Source organism: Crotalus tigris, unplaced genomic scaffold (assembly GCF_016545835.1).
Source record: "Crotalus tigris isolate CLP2741 ecotype Arizona unplaced genomic scaffold, ASM1654583v1 scf7180000019652.295055, whole genome shotgun sequence".
Lineage (NCBI taxonomy): Eukaryota > Metazoa > Chordata > Lepidosauria > Squamata > Viperidae > Crotalus > Crotalus tigris.
Window position 1 is genome coordinate 44337 of NW_024097643.1, and position 7505 is coordinate 51841.

The window sequence follows — 7505 nt, forward strand, 5'->3', positions numbered from 1 at the left end:
AGTGAGAGATGGCTGGAGCTGCAGGGCTGTCAGGGCTCAGCGGAAGCGCCAGGATCAGCGTCAGGCTCTAGCTGGAGCTCGGCGTTGATCCTGGAGCTTCTGCTGAGCCCAGAAGACGTGCCAATCAGCTGGAATGTTGCAGCATCTCCAGGCTCTTGTGATTTACATTCAGAGGCTTGAAACTGATTCATATTTATGACAGTCACAGTGTCCCAGGGTCATGTGAAGTGATCAAAACCTGCTACAACCACCCAGCAGATGGGGGAATAAAAACCAAACACACCCCACCCCACCTCCGCTGCCAATCCCCAACAGAAATGCTCACAACAATGAAAACCTTGGACAGGAGGAAGAGCGCCTCTGGGTGGGCAGGCAGGTGTCTTGCTCAGCTGTGGCTTGGGGGGCACTTTTTTCAGTCCCATTGTAACTTCGAATAGTCATTAAGCGAACTGTTATAAGTTGAGAACTACCTGTACTTTATCCCTTTTTTCCTTTTTTTTTTGGGTCAAGTTTTTGACACCTTGCTAGGCGACTGGTGGTACTCGGATATTTCCATATCCTAAAAGTGGTACAATGGGTGAAAAGGTTGAAAAGCCCTGCCTTAAAAAATAATAAACACAAAAATTATCTGTATGGCCGTTGCTTTTGGAAATGATTGGGGCGAGCAGAGCATGTTGTGGGGTACCATAGAAAGAGCACTGTATGGGTAGTCCTCAAATTATGACCACAAATTTCTGTTGTTAAGTGAGACATTGGTTAAGTGAGTTTTCTCCCATTTTACGACCTCTATTGCCACCATTGTTAAGTGAATCGCTGCAGCTGATAAGATAGTAACCTGGTTGTTAAGTGAATCTGGCTTTCTCACTGACTTTGCTTGTCAGAAGGTCGCAAAAGGGGATCACAGGACTCTGGTCATAAATATGAACCAGTTGCCAAGCATCTGATTTTTGATCACGTGACCATGGGAATGCTGCAAAGGTCGTAACTGTGAAAAATGGCCATCAGTCTCTTTCTTTAGTGCCGTTGTAACTTTGAACGGTCACTAAATGAACTGTTGTAAATCAAGGACTATCTGTATAGAGACATGAGCGAGAGGTTCTATGAGGGCAAATCTCTGCAAATAAGGCGTTCTATGAAATCTTCCCGCCAGAGCAGGCCCTGGAAAAGACCCATCTATATTTGCTTAAAAGATCAGATTGTATAAATTGCATGGCACAATATAGGGCAGTGGTTCTCAACCTGTGGGTCGGGACCCCATTTGGGGTCGAACGACCATTTCACGGGGGTTGCCAAACAACGCAGTCCGCCAATTTTTTCCCCTTTTCCTTAGCTGTGCTCCTCCCTTTTATTCTATTGGCTTTTGAAAGCCAATAGAATAGACTCTCTTGAATAGAGTCTAATTCTATTGGCTTTCAAAAGCCAATAGGAATTGTCCAGGCTGTCTCTGCCCTGCTGAGCCCGCCAAAATTCCCATTCTGCAAACGGTGCTGCACCAGTTGAGTAGTCCTCGACTTACTACCGGTTGAGTAGTCCTCGACGTACGACCGGTTGGGGGTCGCGGCATTAAAAAGGTTGAGAACCACTGATATAGGGGAACAAGCCCATCAAGAGAAGATTCAGCAGGCCATCTGCATTTAAAAGACAACGGCCACTCTTTCGAAGACAGCAAAGTCCACATTTTAGACAGAGAGGACCGTTGGTTTGAAAGAAGGGGTCAAAGAGGCCATCTAGGTCAAAAGTGAACAGCCCTCTCTCAACAGAGGGGGAGGGATTCAACATTGTCTATCTCAGTGATGGCAAACCTTTTAGAGACCGAGTGCCCAAACTGCAACCCAAAACCCGTCGGGTACCAGGTGGGTGTGGCCCATTGGCTGGCTGTGGCCAATTGGGTGGATGTGGCCCATTAGGTGGGCATGGCTGCAGTGGTAATGGCAGACTGGGTGGGACTAAAAAGTTCAATCAATTCCAAATTTGCAAGATCTTTTTTTTTCCCGTGAGAAGTTGAAATTGACTGATTGATTGAACCTTTTTTTTTTCACACGGCGTCGGAAGCCTAAAGTGAAAAGGTTTTATAAAACCCAGCTGAAGGCCTAGGACTGGGGCGATGGCGCGAGTGCCCACAGAGAGGGCTCTGAGTGCCGCCTCTGGCACCCATGCCATAAGTTCTCCACCACTGGTCTATCTCCTGTCTACAACACAGTCCTTTCAATAGTTCCAAGAAGGCTCCACACACATTTGCACCACTCAGATGACCCTGAGGACACAGATAAACCTCCAAGTGGCCTCAATGACTCTCTAATGCGCTCTACATGGGGCTACCCTTGAAAAGTATTCGGAGACTACAGTTGGTCCAGAATGCAGCCGCGTGAGTGATAACGGGTGTTCCTCGGTACACCCACGTTACACCTATCCTCCGCGAGCTGCACTGGTTGCCTATTGGTCTCCGGGTCCAATTCAAGGTGTTGGTTATTACCTTTAAAGCTCTATATGGCTCAGGGCCAGGTTATTTGCGAGACCACCTACTACCTCATAGTTCCCTTTGTCCGGTTAGATCCCACAGGCTGGGCCTCCTTCAGGTCCCGTCGGCCAAGCAGTGCCATTTGGCGGGGCCGTGGGGGAGGGCTTTCTCTGTGATGGCGCCCACGTCTTGGAACCAGCTCCCCCCGGAGATTAGGACCGCTTCCACCCTGTTGGTTTTCCGCAAGCTGCTTAAGACCTGGCTTTTCCGGCAGGCCTGGGGTTTATAAAATCTGACCCCTGGATGAATGTTATTGTACTGTTTGTTTTGTCATGTTATATGGTGTTTTTATTGTTAGCCGCCCAGAGTCCTGCAGGAGTGGGGCGGTCTATAAATTTTAATAAATAAAATAAATAAATAAATAAATAAAGGAATGCAAATGACCAGCTGTCTGCAAGGAGTATAAATCCTTCCATTCCCCACCATCCAAAGCTGAAGAAGTTTCTTGGATAGGAAGCGAAACGTCTTCAGAGAAAAACAAGAAAGTCCAGTTGCCTCATGAAAAAGCGCCTTTGGGGTACCCTGCAATAGAGGACTTGCAACTGTCTAATGTTTGGCAATAGAATTCAGGGGCATTGGCAATATCACGTTGACGATCTACGTCCCTGATTCTTTTACTATTGAATTTGGCCTTCTCCGGAGTTAATTGGCTGAAATATTCAGGAAAACAGCCAAGACTTCAACCTTCTCTATGCAGATACGCTGCTAATGAGTTTGGTTCGACTCTATAGCCGAGGCATCAGGCTGTAGAGTCAAAATGATTCTAAATGGGGCCATTGGTTGTTGTTTTTTGCAGACATTTCATTGCCCATTTAGATAACATCATCAGCGTTACAAAAGAGTGGGGAAATACAATTGGAATCTAATCCAGGTTTGAGCCTTAATACATGGCACATTAGTTTCAAGCCTCAGAACTGCACTGAGGTTGCATTTGGGGGTACCGAACAAGGCCCTAAGAAAATTTGATTGAATGGCTTTCAAACCATCACAATTTCATAAGCCCTCAGATTCGTGTACGGAGCAAGTGAACGTTAGGAAACTTGCATGATGCAAAAAGCAGCATAGATGTGATAACCCAGTGGTTCTCAACCTGTGGGTCGGGACCCCATTTGGGATCGAACGACCATTTCACGGGGGTCGCCAAACAACCCAGTCCGCCATTTTTCCCCCCTTTTCCTTAGCTGTGCTACTCCCTTTTATTCTATTGGCTTTTGAAAGCCAATAGAAGAGACTCTCTTGAATAGAGTCTAATTCTATTGGCTTTCAAAAGCCAATAGGAATTGTCCAGGCTGTCTCTGCCCTGCTGAGCCCGCCAAAAGTCCCATTCTGCAAATGGTGCTGCACCAGTTGAGTAGTCCTCGACTTACGACCGGTTGGGGGTCGCGGCATTAAAAAGGTTGAGAACCACTGTGATAACCTATCACAGACCAAGGTGGTTCTGACAGTTGCCTGGGAAAATGAACAGTTGTGAATGGGGAACTGTCAGAACAAGGTGAATGAGGACCCAGATTGTTGGGGGCAATGTAAATATATATATATATATATACATTGTTTACTGGTGTACACCGCTTAGACAGTGCTCGCACTTAAAGCGGTATATAAGTCTCATAAATAAATAAATAAATAAATTTTTGTGCCTTGGTAATTCATTTACTAAAGATGGGGAGATGGAGAATGAGGAGGATGAGGAAGAAAGAAGAGGAGGAAGAGAGGAAGAAGAAAGAAGAAAGAAAAGGAAGAGGAGAGGAAGAAGAACAAAGAAAAGAGAAGAAAGAAGAAAGAGTGGGAGGGGCAGGAGGAGAATGCTTGAATTGCTTATAAAGTCATATGGGCAGGATAAAAATCTAATCAATAAAGTGGGAAGCCTGTCGGATTGAACTAATGCTCGATAAGAGAAGCTAAATGTCAAAGTGCGAGATGGGTGTGTCAAAAAAAACAGAACAGGACATTGTCTGCAAGAGGAATGGGATACACACACAGACACATGGACACACAGACATACACACAGAGGCACAGACACATATATATGAAATATTCGTGGGGATAAACAAAAGGACGTAAAATGAGTGTGGGTGGAATCCAAAGCAAATGATAAATTTAGAAGAGGTATGTTGACATGGTTTGGTAATATAGAAGCAGGGTTTCTGGCTGGAGCATTCTGGGAGTTGAAGTCCACGCACCTTAAAGGTCCCCAGCTCCCAAGGTTGAGAAACCCTGATATGGAGAGTATAAATGAGGATTGAATTGCACAACCAATATTTGAGGGCAAAATGAATTATGTTTGTTATGGATTGTAATTTACAAGAGTTTATGACATATTTCAAGAGCTGGGTTTGCCAATGGTGATAAGCAAATTACTTATCAGAAATTACTAGATAAACTGAGCACTTGAGCCAAATGTGGTAGAGATTTATTCTGGTTCACCTCCCGAGATGAATCCAATTAATCTAATTATAGTCTGAATTAGGGGGTTCTAGGCCAGAACTCCAGAAGCTGCTAAAAGACAAGCAGTCCTTGACTTACAACCACAATTGAGCCCCAAAATTTCTGTTGCTAAGTGAGACATTTGTTAAGTGAGTTTTGCCCCATGTTATGACTTTTCTTGCCACAGTTGTTAAGTGAATCACTGCAGCTGTTAAATTAGTAACACGGTTGCTAAGTGAATCTGACGTCCCGACTGACTTTCCTTCTCAGGTCGCAAAAGGTGATCACATGACCCCGAGACACTGTAATCATCATATATGTGAGCCAGTTGCCAAGTGTCTGAATTTTGATCACGTGATCACGGGGGATGCTGCAACGGTCATAAGTGTGAAAAAGGATCATAAGTCCCTTTTTATGGCGCCCTTGTAACTTCAAATGGTCACTAAAAGAACTGCTGTAAGTCGAGGCCTACCTGTAGAACGCCCAACAGTCCAAGCAGGTGTGGTCAGTGATGAAGAAATGGAGTTCAATAACTCTTGCAGGTTGCCATTTCTCTCGTTTTATATGCTTTGTAATACTTATCTGTACTTGTTTTTTTTTTTTTTTGCTTCTATTTATAGCCTGTCCTTGATCTATTGATTCTATAAAATTCTTGCCAATTCTTGCGTTGCCTGTTGATTTCCAGAGGGAAATTGCAGGATACTCCTTTAAGATTTGGATGAAGTTGGATTATGGTGGCGGGAGTCATAGTGGGATTGACTTCCTGTGATTGTGCATCTTCTTTCTTAAGCCTGTGGATTATTTTATTTATTATCCGGAGTGTTTTGTTTGTAGGGCAAACAACTTCAACTATTCTCCAAAGCACCTGAAGGCAGGACAAGAAGTAATGGATGAAAACTAATCAAGGAGAGAACCAACCTAGAACTAAGGTGAAATTTCCTAACAGTCCGAAAAATTAATCAGTGGAACCACTTGCCTCCAGAAGTTGTAGGTGCTCCATCACTGGAGGCTTTTAAGAAGAGACTGGACAGCCATTTGTCTGAAATGGTATAGGTTTCCTGCCTGAGCAGGGGGTTGGACTAGAAGACCTCCAAGGTCCCTTCCAACTCTACTTTTCTGTTATTCTGTTAATTTATAGCTTGCCTTTCCTGCTGGTAGCCTGTCAAGCACTCCTTCCTCCAATTTTTCCTCCCAACAGCAACCCTGTGAGGAAGCTTGTGTAGAGACAACAGCTGGTCCAAAGTCAGTGTTTCAAAGCTGAGATGAGTCTTGCAGCTGCTGTTATTCTCATTTTTAAGCCTGCAAATGAAAGAGATCTGATGAGCCCTATGGGGAAAGTATGCTGGATCTCCCATGCCATTGCCAATTGACTCCCCAACCCAAGGGATCCGAGACTTGGGTCTTTCGCAGGTTGTGGGGGTTGATGCTCATCCTTCTCAAGTCTCCGGTTGGTTGATCCATTTGCAAAAGAGAAATGGGGGGAGAGGACAGGAAAAAGGAGGATAGATTTACAGAATGCACGGAGAGCGAAGGGGAGAAACGCTTGACAAGGAGATGGTGGACTGCCTTGGTTTACTTCGCTAACCTACTTTGGCCTGGCCAGCATCTAAACCAGTGGTTCTCAACCTGTGGGTCGGGACCCCATTTGGGGTCAAACGACCATTTCATGGGGGTCGCCAAACAACCCAGTCCGCCATTTTCCCCCCCTTTTCCTTAGCTGTGCTACTCCCTTTTATTCTATTGGCTTTTGAAAGCCAATAGAATAGACTCTCTTGAATAGAGTCTAATTCTTTAGTCTTTGACTTACGACCGGTTGGGGTCTCATTAAAAAGGTTGAGAACCACTGTTCTATTGGCTTTTGAAAGCCAATAGAATAGACTCTCTTGAATAGAGTCTAATTCTATTGGCTTTCAAAAGCCAATAGGAATTGTCCAGGCTGTCTCTGCCCTGCTGAGCCCGCCAAAAGTCCCATTCTGCAAACGGTGGTACACCAGCTGAGTAGTCCTCGACTTATGACCGGTTGAGTAGTCCTCGACTTACGACCGGTTGGGGGTCGCATCATTAAAAAGGTTGAGAACCACTGATCTAAACTAAGATTTCCTGTAAGCACAAATGCCTTGCTAAAGTTGAGCTGCGCTTCAAAGACAGGTCGGGCAGATTTTTTTGGGGGGGGGGGCATCAGCTCAATTGTGGCTCAACATTGTCTTCTCTCCAGAGAGGCAGCTTGTCCCCCCCCCGCAGCTAAGCCACACTTCGTTTTAACCAGGTTTGTTGAGTATGCGGCCAGGTGGATGCCTTGCGCTCCAGTCCCAAAGTTCCCAAGCAAAGCGCACTACTTAAGCAACCTAGAACTAAGGAGAAATTTCCTAACCGTGAGAATAATTAACCAGTGGAATGGCTCGTCTTCAGAAGTTGTGGGCGCTCCATCACCGAAGGCTTTTAAGAAGAGACTGGACAGCTACTTGCCTGGAATGGTATGGTCTCCTGCCTAAGCAGGGGGTTGGACTAGAAGGCCTCCAAGGTCCCTTCTGGTGATGATGATGATGATACCATTTGTCTGAAA